Source organism: Crinia signifera, chromosome 8 (assembly GCF_055691185.1).
Source record: "Crinia signifera chromosome 8, ASM5569118v1, whole genome shotgun sequence".
Classification (NCBI taxonomy): Eukaryota; Metazoa; Chordata; class Amphibia; order Anura; family Myobatrachidae; genus Crinia; species Crinia signifera.
The window spans coordinates 80,187,736-80,203,189 of record NC_139224.1 but is presented as its reverse complement, the minus strand read 5'-3'; positions in this window follow the sequence as shown (position 1 = coordinate 80,203,189).

Genomic DNA, 15,454 nt, shown 5'->3' with positions numbered 1-15,454 from the left:
TGTTTACTAATGATTTTAGAGATTTGTCTTAATCCTGGTTTTTTAATATAAATTCTTTTAAAATGAATTTTATTAAATGTTTTTTTGGTTTTATGATTGTTAAAACATGTATTAATTGAATTTTTGCATCAGTATGTACTTTTGTACACTCTTTTTGTATCATATTATATCTGTTTCTATTATAGTATGTATCATTATCATGTTATACTATAGCCGGGTTATAGGACTCTCTGATTGGCTAAATAGGTCAGATGACCAACCCTCTCAGCCTTGAAAAGGAGACCCGGGAAACAGTGCAGCATATCTTGAAAAAGGAAATTCTTTCCGAAACGCGTTGATGCTGCTGCTGCCCACACCCAGGCAGTCTGTACAGCGGTGAGGAAAGCTGTAAGAAAATCGGAGGTGTCCCCAGATCGATAGCGTCTGCAGCGCTTGATTCCGGAACATCTGCATCTCCTCTCTACTTCAGCCGTCTCCCCACCGCAGTGATGTCTTTTATTTATGCTTGTATCCAATAAATTCCTTTTTACCTGTGGACGAGTGGATTACCTGTGTATCAAGTACCTGCTACGGGAACGCGGGACTGAAATACAAAGTAAGTTCTATTCCAAAGATTTCATTGTGGAACCTGTATGCTTGCTGGTGAAATATCTGTTAAAGAACACGCTACGGGAACACGAGACAGAACACTAAAGTAAGTGTTGGTCTCAAAGGGTTTTGCAGAAAACCACTTCGTTCCATCTGGTTGCCGCAGGTTGCTTTCATTCAAGGAAACATATATGGGAAATCATCCTCCCTTCCCATAAAGAATTGCAATATTATTTGCACATTTCAGCGCTGGTTTCTCTTAAATATTTTTTGTTCCGTATAGTATACTGGAGATTGATGGCTCCATAAAGAGTTACCAGCAGCTTTTGACCAATTACCCTCACAGCGCCTGGTTAGAAACGCCCTTTGTATATAGCTGTATATAGGTAGATAGGGATATCAAAGGAACCATTTTATTTCGAAATCCGCATTGAGACCCCCAGGTATGAGGTTCCCAAGCTCGTAAATTGTTTTCATTTCAGCCTTCGCCAAAGCTGATTTTAGGTCCCTTTGTCTCATGTTGCTTTTAATGTGTCTTATTCCACAGAACATTTTAATTCCGGAAGTACAGCTTCCGTGGTGTACCCTAAAATGTTCAGAGAGTGCATGGGTCCTTACACCTTTCTTAATATTTCTAAGGTGCTCTCCGAGCCGTGTTTTCAGTGGTCTTGACGTTCTACCTATATACCATAAATTACAGGTGCACTCTATAGCGTATACAACACTAGTGCTATTGCAGGTAATAAAATCATGAATTTTAAAATTGGTGGTGTTAGTATCCACTTCTACGATTTTATTAATGCTTCCCTTTACGTGCCTACAAGCTACACATAGCCTGCATCGAAAATAACCCTTGGATTTAATGGTAGTCATTTGTTTTTTGTTATTAGTTGTCATACTCTTTACCAATTGATTTTTAATAGTCGGGGCTTTACGGTAAATACATTTGGGTGCTTCTGGTATCAAACTGCCTATCACCGGATCCTTCCTTAGGATTCCCCAGTGTTTTTTTAAACTGGTGTCTAAGTTTTTGTACTGGCTGTTAAAAGTTGTTATGAACGCCCATTGGAATGCATCTGAACTTCCATTACTATTTTTTGGCTTGGGTTTTAATAATATTTCTCTATCCAGTTCAGCAACTTTGTTATTCGTTATGGCTAATTGATCTTTCTTATAGCCCGAAGCTTATGTCGAATAATCGTATAGAGTGACCTGACATCAGCTGTCACAAAAATGAGGCCGTCTTCCCAGACAATCTCCTGTAATACATTCAGCATATCCCTAGTGTCCTTTAGATGGGATTTATTTCTTATTACTAGAGGTTGGAGGTAATAATCGATAAATTCGGAGAGGTTCGCTGTGGCTGACCCTATGCCCGATATAATGGGTCGGCCGGGTGGGTTATTGGGGTCCTTATGTATTTTTGGAAGGACATAGAGGACTGGGACATTTGGTTCTTCATTGACAAGGAATTTATATTCCTTGTCGTTGATTGTCCCTTTGTTTTTGAACTCCGTTAATAATTCTTTTAAGTCCTCCATTATTTTCTCATTTTAGTGACAGCTGATGTCAGGTCACTCTATACGATCATTCGACATAAGGATGGGATAAAAGCACTGACAGATACCTTAGCAGCAAGTGACCTTGAAGAAGATTTAAGAATGCAGTTACTCAGAGGTGTTTTATTCATTTTAGAACATAACTATTTTGCTTTTAACGAGGAGTTATATATGCAGAACGTAGGCACGGTGATGGGCACCAGTTTCGCTCCAAGTTATGCGAACATCTTTATGGGGCATTGGGAAAATGATTGCATCTGGAACCAATGCCCCTTTGGAGCGAACCTGGTGTCCTGAAAAAGATACATAGACTATGTGATTTTTATTTGGAGAGGAGGAGAAGAGGTTTTAAAAGAATTTTATGAATATCCTAACAGCAATTCATTAAATATAGAGTTTACATTTGTAGATAGTAAGGAAATAATTAATTTTTTAGATATTACTATTTATATTGAAAATGATAAGATCTGTACACAAAATTTCTGTAAACCTACGGATTCAAGTGTTTATATTAATGCTACGAGTTGCCATCATCCAAATTGGCTGAAGTCAATACCTGAAGGCCAATTTAGGAGATTGAGGAGAAATTGTACAAACAAGGAAGTGTATGATTTACAATCCTCTGTAATGGAACAAAAGTTCGAAGCTTCGGGCTATAAGAAAGATCAATTAGCCATAACGAATAACAAAGTTGCTGAACTGGATAGAGAAATACTATTAAAACCCAAGCCAAAAAATAGTAATGGAAGTTCAGATGCATTCCAATGGGCGTTCATAACAACTTTTAACAGCCAGTACAAAAACTTAGAAACCAGTTTAAAAAAACACTGGGGAATCCTAAGGAAGGATCCGGTGATAGGCAGTTTGATACCAGAAGCACCCAAATGTATTTACCGTAAAGCCCCGACTATTAAAAATAAATTGGTAAAGAGTATGACAACTAATAACAAAAAACAAATGACAACCATTAAATCCAAGGGTTTTTTCGATGCGGGATATGTATAGCTTGTAGGCACGTAAAGGCAAGCATTATCAAAATCGTAGAAGTGGATATTAACACCACCAATTTTAAAATTCATGCTTTTAGTACCTGCATTAGCACTAGTGTTGTATACGCTATAGAGTGCACCTGTAATTTATGGTATATAGGTAGAACGTCAAGACCACTAAAAACACGGCCGGAGAGCACCTTAGAAATAATAAGAAAGGTGTAAGGACCCATGCACTCTCTGAACATTTTAGGGTACACCACGGAAGCTGTACTTCCGGAATTAAAATGTTCTGTGGAATAAGACACATTAAAAGCAACATGAGACAAAGGGACCTAAAATCAGCTTTGGCGAAGGCTGAAATGAAAACAAATTACGAGCTTGGGACCTTCAGACCTGGGGGTCTCAATGCGGATTTCAAAATAAAATGGTACCTTTGATATCCCTATCTACCTATATACAGCACTTGTTCACTTTTCTTCTATTAAAGCACTTTTCATAACTTGCTCTCCAGCACCTTAATTATTCTGCACTTTATTTGAAGCATGTTTGTATTTAAAAAAAATATATTTTATAAGGTTTTAAACACATCAAGAATTGGTTTTAATAGTATTTTAAAACTATTGTAAAAAGACAGGACGCATATCACATCAGCTCCTCAGCCCCAGCACCCAAAACCACCCTAAATAACTTTATATTCCTCCACACCCGCTTCCTACCCCAGCCCCTTCCTCATCCATCTGTGCCCAGACGCCGGAGAAGCTGTGCCGCAGAGCCGGGGAGCACTTATAAGTGCTCCTGCAGGTTGCGGCCTTACCACAGGGCTGAGGCCGGGGCCTCGATTTTGGAGACAGCACGCCACTCGTGTCGTCCGGAGCGGAGAAACGTGGGACAGGTTCCGTGACATCGACGGGGGCAGAGACGGAGAGAACCGGCAGCGGTCACCTACCCAGAGCTCCGGTAAGCCAAGCGGGGGCCCCACGCGCTGATTCCCCGGAGCGCTCGGCAGAGACTCCGGGGTCACGTGCAGGCGGCCGGACGCTACCGCGCTGACTGGCGGTGGACACAGCCGCTGCAACTACCCACATACCAGCCCGTAGTGAGCACCAACACACCAGCCTGCCAGCTCAACTCAGGGCAATAGCCTGATCCGACCCTCCAGCCTCCCGGCCTCTCTACGCTGGACGCTTGGGGAGGAGGTGGAAGGAGGAGAAGAAGGACACCAGCGGTGGCCATTTTAAGCACAGACACCCCTGAAGCTTACACCCTATTCGGGCCACGTGCAGGACTCTGCTCCCTATAATACCCAAAGCCCCAAACCGTATACCCACAGCGAGATCCCCATCTTCACTCCACAACCCTTACATGTATAGGCACAGCTAAGTGCCCACCTGGCTAGCAACTACTTAGCCAATCCATGCCAGGGTGAATGCACTACTGCAATACCTCTCCTTGCTGGGCTGAGACCTTCATTGCCCACATACGGTCACCTGCTGTAGCTGCTCTTTAGGCAAAGAATTGTGCCACAGATCTGCCAAATATTCCAACATAGTGTGGCTGCCACCCCTCACTGTACACTGCTTCTTTTCTACTCTATCTCTCTCCCTGTGTTGGGGGAAGAGCTGTGTATGCAATTTGATGACCTGAACATTGCACCTGCAAGATTGGCCCAACATGGCTGATAATGCTGCTTACTTCTATGCTGTCTCTATTCATTTGCTGCTTTAAAATGTGACTGCACCTCTTTTTGAATAATATCACCTCAGTGAAATGTGACTTGCCCTTCCTGCTTGAGCACACCTGCAACATTCCACCCATATATCCCTGCATTGGCCAGTACCTATCGCCCATACCTGCCGGAGGGGGTGCATGGAAAAATTCTTAGTACCTTACTCAATGTCCTCCACAGGTTCCTCTCGTATCCCGCCTACTGACTCCCAGTGTGGTTATTCGTCAGATTCTGACCTCTCCATTACTCGCCTAACCTCTCAAAACAAAAGAAAAGTCACAAATACACCCAGATCTTCTAAAATGAAACCAGCAGATATTGCGGCCGTTATAGGCCCAATGCTACATGAGAAGTTGGCGGGGCTCAAGACCTCTATTGACTCCACCTTGGCTCAACTCACTCAACACGCCCAACGCCTAGACACTGCTGAACAAAGAATTTCCTCTCTTGAAGATGATCTCCAGGCCGCACAAATCACAATGGCCACACATTCCAAGGAAATACTTACCTTGTCTGAAAAATTAGATGATTTGGAGAACCAAAATCGTCGTAATAACCTGAGGGTGGTGGGCATACCAGAGTAGGTTAAGGGTCATGAACTTATGGACCTCCTTGCCTCTTGGATCCCAGAGCAATTAGCACTAGACCTCAAAGGGTCGCCTTTGGCAATTGAGAGGGCACACAGAATCGGTCCAGACAGGCCTAACCCAATGGCAGACCAAGGCCGGTCATCATGCGTATCCTTAATTATGCCGATAAAGTCAAAGTCCTGGATCACTACCGCAAAACGGAAAGCATCACATACAAGGGCGACCGTCTCCTCATTTTCCAGGACTTCTCTAACCTGGTGGCCTCTAAACTCAGGGACTTCGCGCCTATATGCAAATATCTCATTGATTCTAAGATTAAATTTTCACTACTGCATCCAGCTCGCCTTCGTGTGTTCGGGGATGGCCAGACTCTTTTTTTTTTGATGACCCTGCAAAAGCCAGGGCTCATTTTTCAATCCCCGAGACTTGACTGGGAGGTCTGGCGTCCCCGGACGCTTGAGGGCCCGCTGACGTGTGCCTTTCTATTTTTTCATTGCAAACACATGTTGTAGTATGTGCTCTTACTTTTTCTCCACTGAGAAGATATATTGATTTAGCCGCTGAACATCTGATAGGCTTAGATTTATGACTTTTCAACTTTTACTACATGTTTTGATGTTATGTTATGGTGCCTGCCCCTCCTTTTAACAGACCCCGTCCCACTATGGGCTTACCCCCCTCTGCTCGCTGGGACAGAGAGGGGCCCCTCTTTTTGATAATATTCAATTTCACTATGATCCACCCAGCGGGAATTGGCTGATATGACCAGTCAATTACCCTCTTTAAATACAACAGGAGAAGATTTCACACTTCTTACCTTTAATAAAGTCTCTTGGAATGTCGAGGGCCTTAACCACCCCATCAAACGTAAAAAGGTTATATCCCATCTTACCCGTATAAAACCCCACATCGTTTTTTTGCAAGAAACCCATTGGGTGGAAGGCTCCCATCCCTCTCTCAAGGCCCCGTGGCTGGGAGAATGCATTTTGGCATCCTTCACAACAAGACCAGGGGAGTAGCTATTCTGTTCAACAAGGGCCTTCGATACTCCATAACTAGACGATTTATAGACCCAGAGGGCCGATTTATTCTTTTGGATGTACTTTTAGATGACACTCAATACACAATGCTAAATGTCTATGCTCCAACTAACCCTGATGCATAATTTTTCACTATCTTATTACAGAAATTGCTGTCCTAGGGTTATACCAACCTTATTTTAGGTGGGGACCTCAACACGGTCGTGGACCCATCCATGGACAGATCCGGGGTGAGTACTGTCAGGTCTCAAACCTCTTTTAACCTTTCTCTCTCCTTTATGCTCTCAACTAGGCATCAGTGATCCATGGCGCATATTTCACCCCCTACAACATGACTTCACATTCTACTCACATCCACACTCAACACACTCCAGAATAGATTATCTCTTTCTCTCTGATCATCTCCTCTCCAAGGTGACACACAAGGCTATACATGATATAATAATATCCGATCATGCACCTATATTACTGACCATACAATTGAATAGACCCCAAACCTTCACTAAATGCTGGAGGTTCCCTAAACACCTATTCCACTCAGAAGACTTTCTTCTACATCTTAAACATAAATACAAAAAAGATTGCAGGGCGCTCAAGGGTGAACAAGAAATGGACAATTTATTAAAAGAAAAAAAAAACCACAATATTAAAATAACAACAAAACAACCATACAATGCATTTAAAATCACACAAATGGTGCACCATTAAATCTAACTCTGGGGATTAATCGTAACCCGAGGTTGGGGATTAGTTCCTCAAAATTGAGGTGTTTGAGTCCCAGTGTAATTACTGAATGTGGTAGCAGGTGTCCAGATTTGTTTTAAAGTTCTCAAATCAGAACTGTAGGGTAAATAAAAGACCTGTGTCAAAAAGCGCTGTTCTGTTGGTGCCCGTGCATGTGGAGGGTAAGGACTTCTGTCGGATGGCTCGGTGACAGTGTCCGTCCTGCCTCCACTAGATGCTGGTTGCACGGCACAATACAATGGGTACAGTCAATGTTGGAAGTTTGTGCGCCACAGCGCTAGCTCACTCCTCTAATGCCGCTCGGCTGTCTCCGCTGGATTCACACGGACAATGTTAGGGGAATGCCCCGACAGCAGCTGCTTCCTTTCGTTTGCAGACGTCAGGCTGAATACCTTCCACGGCGCTCTGTCAATGCGTCCGTGCGGGCAATGTATGTCTGCGGCTGATAGATTTGGAAAGGTCGGCTCTGCAGAAAGACGTGAGTCGGCAGCAGGGGTGTATTTCCTTGATGTCCTTTAAGGAACGCGTTTCTCCGCACACAGGGCGGCTTTCTCAACCAGGATATATCACATTCAGTAATTACACTGGGACTCAAACACCTCAATTTTGAGGAACTAATCCCCAACCTCGGGTTACGATTAATCCCCAGAGTTAGATTTAATGGTGCACCATTTGTGTGATTTTAAATGCATTGTATGGTTGTTTTGTTGTTATTTTAATATTGTGTTTTTTTTTTCTTTTAATAAATTGTCCATTTCTTGTTCACCCTTGAGCGCCCTGCAATCTTTTTTGTATTTCTTGTTTTTTAGAGGGTGGCAATCCTCTTTTGCGGTGGCTGCAGGGGAGCAAGATACAGCACCTGGTCCCTAGCGCCAAAGACCATATTTTTCTTGTTCTCTACATCTTAAACATGCTTGGTCCAACTTTGTCACTGACAACTCAGCTCAGGCAGATAATCACCATGTCTACTGGACCGTATCGAAAACGGTGCTTAGGGGACATATTATGTCATATGTTCACTCCAAACGAAAAAAATTCACAACCCAACTACACACCCTCAGTACTGCACTGACCTTGGCATAACACATATAAGAGACAGGACACCCCGACTCATAGGGAGGAATATCTGGCCGCAAAACAAATATACAATACTATCCTTACTGAACAAGCCCAATCCTCACATAATTACTATCGTAATAAATTACATAGATTTGGTAACAAATCCGGGAAACTATTAGCCAACCTGATGAAGGGCCCCCAATCCCGTACTTGGGTCAAGAATATTAACAACTCCGGTATCCTTGTCACTGATCCTAACCAAATAAGCAGTGAATTCTCTAAATTCTATGAATCCCTATATTCTCAAGAACCATCTGACACCAAGCTAGTGAGGCGTTTCTGGCAGGAACCGAACTGCCCACATTGACCCAAAAGGAAAGAGATCTTCTAGATTGTCCAGTCACAGAGGAGGAGGTGATGGATACCATTAAAGCTCTACCCAATGGCAAAAGCCCTGGCCCGGATGGATACGGGGCGGAATTTTATAAACTATTAAAGGGAGACATAACACCAACCCTTACACTGCTGTATAACCACCTAATTACAACTGGAGAAATGCCACTCAGATTCAACGAAGCTAGAATAATAGTCTTATTAAAACCAGGTAAAGATCCCACTTTAATGAGCTCATATCGCCCAATCTCTATTTTAAATCAGGACTTTAAAATCTTAACCAAATTGATGGCTAACCGCCTACAAAAATGTCTACCTCGCCTGATCTCGCCAACCCAGTTGGGATTTGTGAAGGGCAGACAATCGGTAATGGGCATTCGTGCGGCCATAGCAGCAATAACGCACACCCGACTTCACAACCTCCAAACCAATATACTTATCAATTTAGACGCCGAGAAGGCTTTCGATAAGATTTCATGGGCACATCTACACAACATACTATCCAAGCAACTCTTTGGGAGACCCTTCAGGGGGCTGATTCAGGTGATGTCCACTTTCCCAACAGCCCAGGTGATGGTAAATGGCATAGCATCCCCGCCCTTCTGTCTTGAACGGGGTACAAGACAGGGTTGCCCCCTCTCGCCCCTACTTTTTAATCTAGCACTTGAACCACTTATAAGACATATCATTTCCTCCCCTACCTTGCAGGAATAACAATTGGCAACAGAGAATTCAAGGTTGTCTCATTTGCGGATGACGTCCTTCTTTTTCTATCTAACCCAAAACACTCTGTCCCTTATCTTATAGACGTCATAACATGCTTCTCTTCATTTGCCGGCTTCTCCATAAAATTTGCCAAATCATAAGCACTGGCCATTTTGGGCCAAGTTAGAGCTGATTGGACCACCCCCTTTCCCTTCAAATGGGCCACAACATACATCACATATTTAGGCATAGCTCTGCCTCCTCATCCCCATAAATTATATATGTATAATATCACCCTGGTTATTCACAAAATTCAAACAGAATTTAACCTGTGGCAAAACCTGCCACTAAACTTATTAGGTGGATGCAACCTATTCAAAATGGCCAGCTTTCCAAAATTACTTTATGTGATGCAGATGACACCAGTTCTGATTTCTAAATCGGACACATCCTCACTCCCCTCTATGCTCACCAAATTTATTTGGAATTCTAAAAGACCTCGAGTCAGCCTCTATAAGTTGATGCAGACAACTCAGAGGGGAGGCCTTAATCTGCCTAACATAAAGTATTATAATCTGGCATGCATCCTCCGCTTTGCAGTGGACTGGATCAATGACCCTGCCATCTACACCGATGCGGCCCTGGACTCACAGCTAAGTGCCCCTCTCTCGCTTAGCTTTCTTCTACATGCACGCCCATCGCAGTTAAATGCCCCTCAATTCGATAACCCTCTATTGGCTTCCACTATTTATGCCTGGAGATGTGCGAGAAAGTCCCTAGGCTTAAAACACTTCTACTCTCTATCCCTCCCATTGGTTGGTAATTTGGAGTTCCAGAGGGGAGACGCTAGATCACCTTTTGTGGCCTGGCGATCAAATGGCATTTCATGTCTAAGACATCTACTTAACACTTCTAATACCCCACTCACATTCGAGGAAGCGACACAACGATAAAAACTTTTGCCTAGCCATGCCTTTTCATACATTCAAGCCACTCACTACCTCAGATCTGTCCTAGATAAACTTCAACCCCAGGATATCACGAATCCATTAGATTCGGTGATCCGCACCCAAACACACTCTGTTTCCAATATATATGGACGTATACGCCCGGAGCTAAACCCCGATACAGATTTGCCGGCACTCACGAAGTGGGCCTCCCAGTCTTCCTCTTTAGATTCGGAGGCCATACTAGACACTTTCCTCATTAATCTTAAACTTGTCACGGCCAGCTCATACCAGGAAATGCTATATAAAATCGTCCATAGATCCTATCTCTCACCCAAACGTTGCTACCTGATGAGCACAACTGAAAGGTCAGATTGCTCCAAATGCCATGCCCCGGAAGCAGATATTCATCATTGTCTTTGGCAATGCCCCCAAATACAGACTTTCTGGCACACGTTACATAATTATGCTACGACCACACTTAAACTATCATTTAGCTGCACTGATTCCTGGGCTCTTTTTGGTCACATTGCCGATCAACCTAACATACCTAAGAATGACAAAAAACTACTTGTACTCCTCTCAGCGGTAGGTAAAAAGGCGATTTTGCAGCAGTGGATACAAACCTCGGTCCCGTCGGTGGAAATGGCAACTTCACGCCTTCTCTTCCTGTTCACAATGGACTTCCTGGAGACCTCGCTTCATAAGGAACTCCTCACCCCTAAATTATTTACCTGTTGGAACAAATTCATTCACACCTTCCCCTCCCGTACTAAACAGGCCATCCAGGGTTGTTTCCAAAACACATCCTGGTATTCCCTTCAACAATTGCAGAACGCTCCACCCATTATCATCGATCGTTGATCGAACTCCCTTACACTAACCTAGACATACACTCCCTCCCTCCCTTTTCACTCTTCCACCCTCTCTTCTATTCCAAATTCTTGATTCTCCTTCTCCTCATAATTTGTACACCGATTGGATCTCTCGTGGATGGGTCGGCGGTCCTGGACGGCTGCTGGGCAGGTACTTTGGTTCAAATTTTTTGGTTGCCTGCCATGTTAGGGTAGGACCAGAAAGCTTGTTTGAATGTTTTACTTGCTACTATTCATAGCTCTTTTTTTTTTTTTTTTGTTTACCTTATTTATGATTTCAGATATTTTGATCACTATGTCAATTTAATGATATGGCCGGGTTGATAAATGGGGAGTCTATGCTAAATATTACCTGTTGAGAATTATTAACAACACTGCTTGACGACTTTCTGAATGACTCTGGAAAATACTCCTCGTCCTACCTATATAGTGAACCGTTATAGAAAATGTTAGAAAATGTTTTGGATTCTCATTGATGTTATTGTAATATCATCATCCGAGCTTGGATGTGCTGCATCATTGTTCTATTTTATGAGATTCAATAAAAATATTTTGGAAAAAAAAACTATTGTAATCTATTAGTGAAGATATTGATGTATGCCTCTCTTTTCCTACAAAGAATAAATCACAGACAGAAAACGGATGGAAAATAAAGGACAGATCGATGAGACATGGAACGCTATGATTGCGCTCTGGCGTCCAATTGTCATGGTAACCCTGAACTCTGGACGCACGCTCTGATTCCAGCGTCAGGAAGATGGCGGTGATGGAAAGGATTGTGGGACTTGTAGGCATAACCTGTCTGGAGATCCATCCGTGCCGCCGGATAGGTTTTGATTGGACAAACGAGGTATAAGAGCCGTAACCAGCGGGCGGTAGGCACACCTTGATAAAGTCCCCGGACGGGGAAGAAATGCGTCGGTGAAGCCCGCATCCAGACTCATTCTTCAGCTACACGGAGAGAGGAACTCAGGCATGTGAGAGACCAGTGGCATACGAGAGGAGACAGGAGGAACCGGTATCCTGACCTCGTACATATAACAAATGCTTGTTGAACTGTATGTCCGCAGTTCTCCCACTATTTGGTAATTACCCACTTCTTATGCTGAAAACCTGATGGAACAGATTTATGTGGATTGTTTTTTATATGTGATGTCAATTAAATTTTCATGCTGTACTACTCCATGATATTTTCTTTATATTCCCTATATGTGGAGTATTGGCTGACTTAAAAAAGTTTCAGCAGAAAGCTACAACAGAGCGCTGGATAAGTGTTCAAACTCCTATTTGTGTGTTATAACTGAAGTCAGTAGAAACTATTAAGTTCAGAGTTTATCCATCAGGGAACTATAATGACTTCATGCTAATTGCATTGTGTGCAGTTATTTTGCTGTGCTATGATTTTATTCAAGCTTGAAAATGTTTCCAATTTCCATCATGCAGAATGAAGGATGCTTCACATTCTAAAGATTGTCCCTGCCATCTTAAGATAAACACCATCTTAAGATAAATTAAGATAAAATTATCCTTTATAGCCTATGGATGAAATAAATAATTATGACCATGTATTCATAGTAGGCTTCCCGAGGTACTGCAGCATAAAGTACAGTGACTACTTCATATATGGCAGGGTGGGCTCCTATCGGAGTCACTGCCCCTACATATGAATTGTTTTACACTTGGGCGGTAAAGAATGTTTTATTACCGTGAATGGCAACAATAAAAATTTCTATATTTGAGGTCTAGAACCCAATACATATTAATTGGGCCCCATCATGAGTGCTATTAAGGTTATATAGTGTGAATATCAATGTATTGAGTAGTTGATAACTAATGACAGGGCTGGTTGCTACTGATTTAAATGTAGGTCTATTGAGGGGAATAGCAGGGGTCCACAAACTATTTTGCTCTAGGATCTGTCAAAAAAATAATAACAGGACCCTAGCAAGTTACTGCAGAAGGTCATCACATGTGTAGTCAGCATGGCAGCACAAAATGATGTGAGGAGTGTGAAAAATTCTCTGTTATTTTAGACTCCTTGAATATACTCCCTGAGATTAGAAAAGTCATCAGCCTGATGGTCAGCAACATGAAGTCGTGACCCAATGATGAGAAGGTCAGGACCCACAGTTTGGTCTAAAGTGTTCATCTTTCCAGGAGACAGATCCTGCCCTCTCCACATACCCCACCCTTCACACTTCATTTCCCTATGCCAAACCTCCTACTATTGTGGCCTGACTCACTACTGCTCATTTCTGCCTATTGCATAACTGGACCATACTGTACTTAACAAAGGGGCAGTAGTACATAAGCCTTAGAATGAGACAAAGTACCTGCCAATGAGTTCTTGTCAGTTTTTACACACACACAGTAACATGGCTGGTACTTTATGACTTTCTAAGGCACGGGCACAGAGACTTTTGTGGGCCACATTTTAAATTGGCCACTTCCCCAATTCTTCTAGAGAGGGCCCTTTCCACAACAGTTGTTAATTTTAGTTAGTGCACTCTGATGTGCAAGACTGTTTCTTATAATATGGAGTATCACTATACAACTGGCGCAAATGGAAGCAGCGCTAAAATATTTTACCAATGATTATAAGATAGTGGGATTGCCTGTATTAATTTTATAAACATATATTTAATAAATGATTCATAGTACATAAAACCATTCATGAAAAATTCACAGCTTGCAATGTAAATACAGAGGTTATTATGTCTAAAACTATTAAACACTTGGATTTTTAGTACAAATGAAAGTAATGTAGGCTCGTCAATAGAATGGCTCCTGTTGTTATTGCGTATGGGTGGCACCTGCTGGTGGGGTGGCAAAGCATCTGGTGGAGATTTCCGGAAGGGGGTCGCAAATCACAGAGGGGAGGGCAGGGCCTAGCTCCCCCTGCTGGTGCTCACTCAGCCTTCTCATCCACTGCTCAGCAGCGCTGGCGGCTCATGGCGCAGTGACCTGCCAGAAGCAGGTGGAACACTGGCAGGTACTCCCCAGTCACGCTGATGCACAGGACAGCCGAGTGCACAGATTCCTGTCCACATTGTACAGGGGGAGGGTGACTCACGGCGGGAAATGACCGGCAGTAATCAGTGGCATAACTAGATACATGTGTGCCCCGTAGCAAAAGTTTGTAAGGGCCCCTATTCATCACCTAATGCTGAAAAATGTATATAGCACATGATACTTTGACGTGCAAAGTGGGACCCTCTCAGCTCCGGGCCCCATAGCAGCTCCACACCCTGCACCTATGGTAGTTACACCCTTGGCAGTAATGCTGGCGACTGTGGCAGCTTCTCCCCCCCCCCTCTGGTTGGGGGGAGGGGCGAAAAATAGTGGTGCCTAGGGGCGGACAGACACTTAAATCTACCCCTGACTGCTGGAGAGATGTCCCAAGAATCTCTGGATACTAGGATACAGATTATGGATTACAAACTGTGGTTGTCACTTTTATATAAATGTTTTTATGTACCAGGAATCATTAAATATATGTTTATAAAATGAATACAGACAATACAGTACCACTATTTTATATTGCATTAAAAAATTAGTAATGCAATGTACAAAATGTACATATTGCACGAGTTCATGGACCTCCCACATATAAATATAATAGGTACAACATTGGGGTTATTTGTAAGAGAGCAGTAAAACAAAACCGACAAATTATCTTTGTCGCCCCAAAAAAGTAATTTACCCCCAACAAGCAGTAAAGTACAGTGTCAAGTTCCTGGTATGTTGCATTAACATTAATGCCAGCGAACTATGCAGAGGGCAGCTCCTGCTAGGGAAGGGATCCTCCAATCCTAGGATAAGGAGCAAGATAAGAGCAAAGTCAGAGCAGAATCAAGATGACAACAATTGCTTTCTCTTAATTAGCTTCATTTTTTACACTGTAAATAATAATTCAGCCCCCCCCCCCCCCCCCAACTATAAATCTCTCTGCATATTTAAAATCCACCCACTGCTAGTGCAACATGGTTTTGCCAAGGTGAAACTGTGGGCCTCTTTTGTTTGTTATTACTTATGTTTAAGGCTTTACTGCTAACTCTGAAACAGCCTCAATTTGCCCATTTGCTTTTTATTTCTGTTTGATCATCTGGGTACTGAATATCTGACTTTGAACAGTAAATTTTGCATTATTTAACTTTGGGAACCACCAGTTATTAAGATTGACATCTGAAAGTTCATTGCTGCAGTTTCCTTTGACGGATGGGTGGTATGATATTA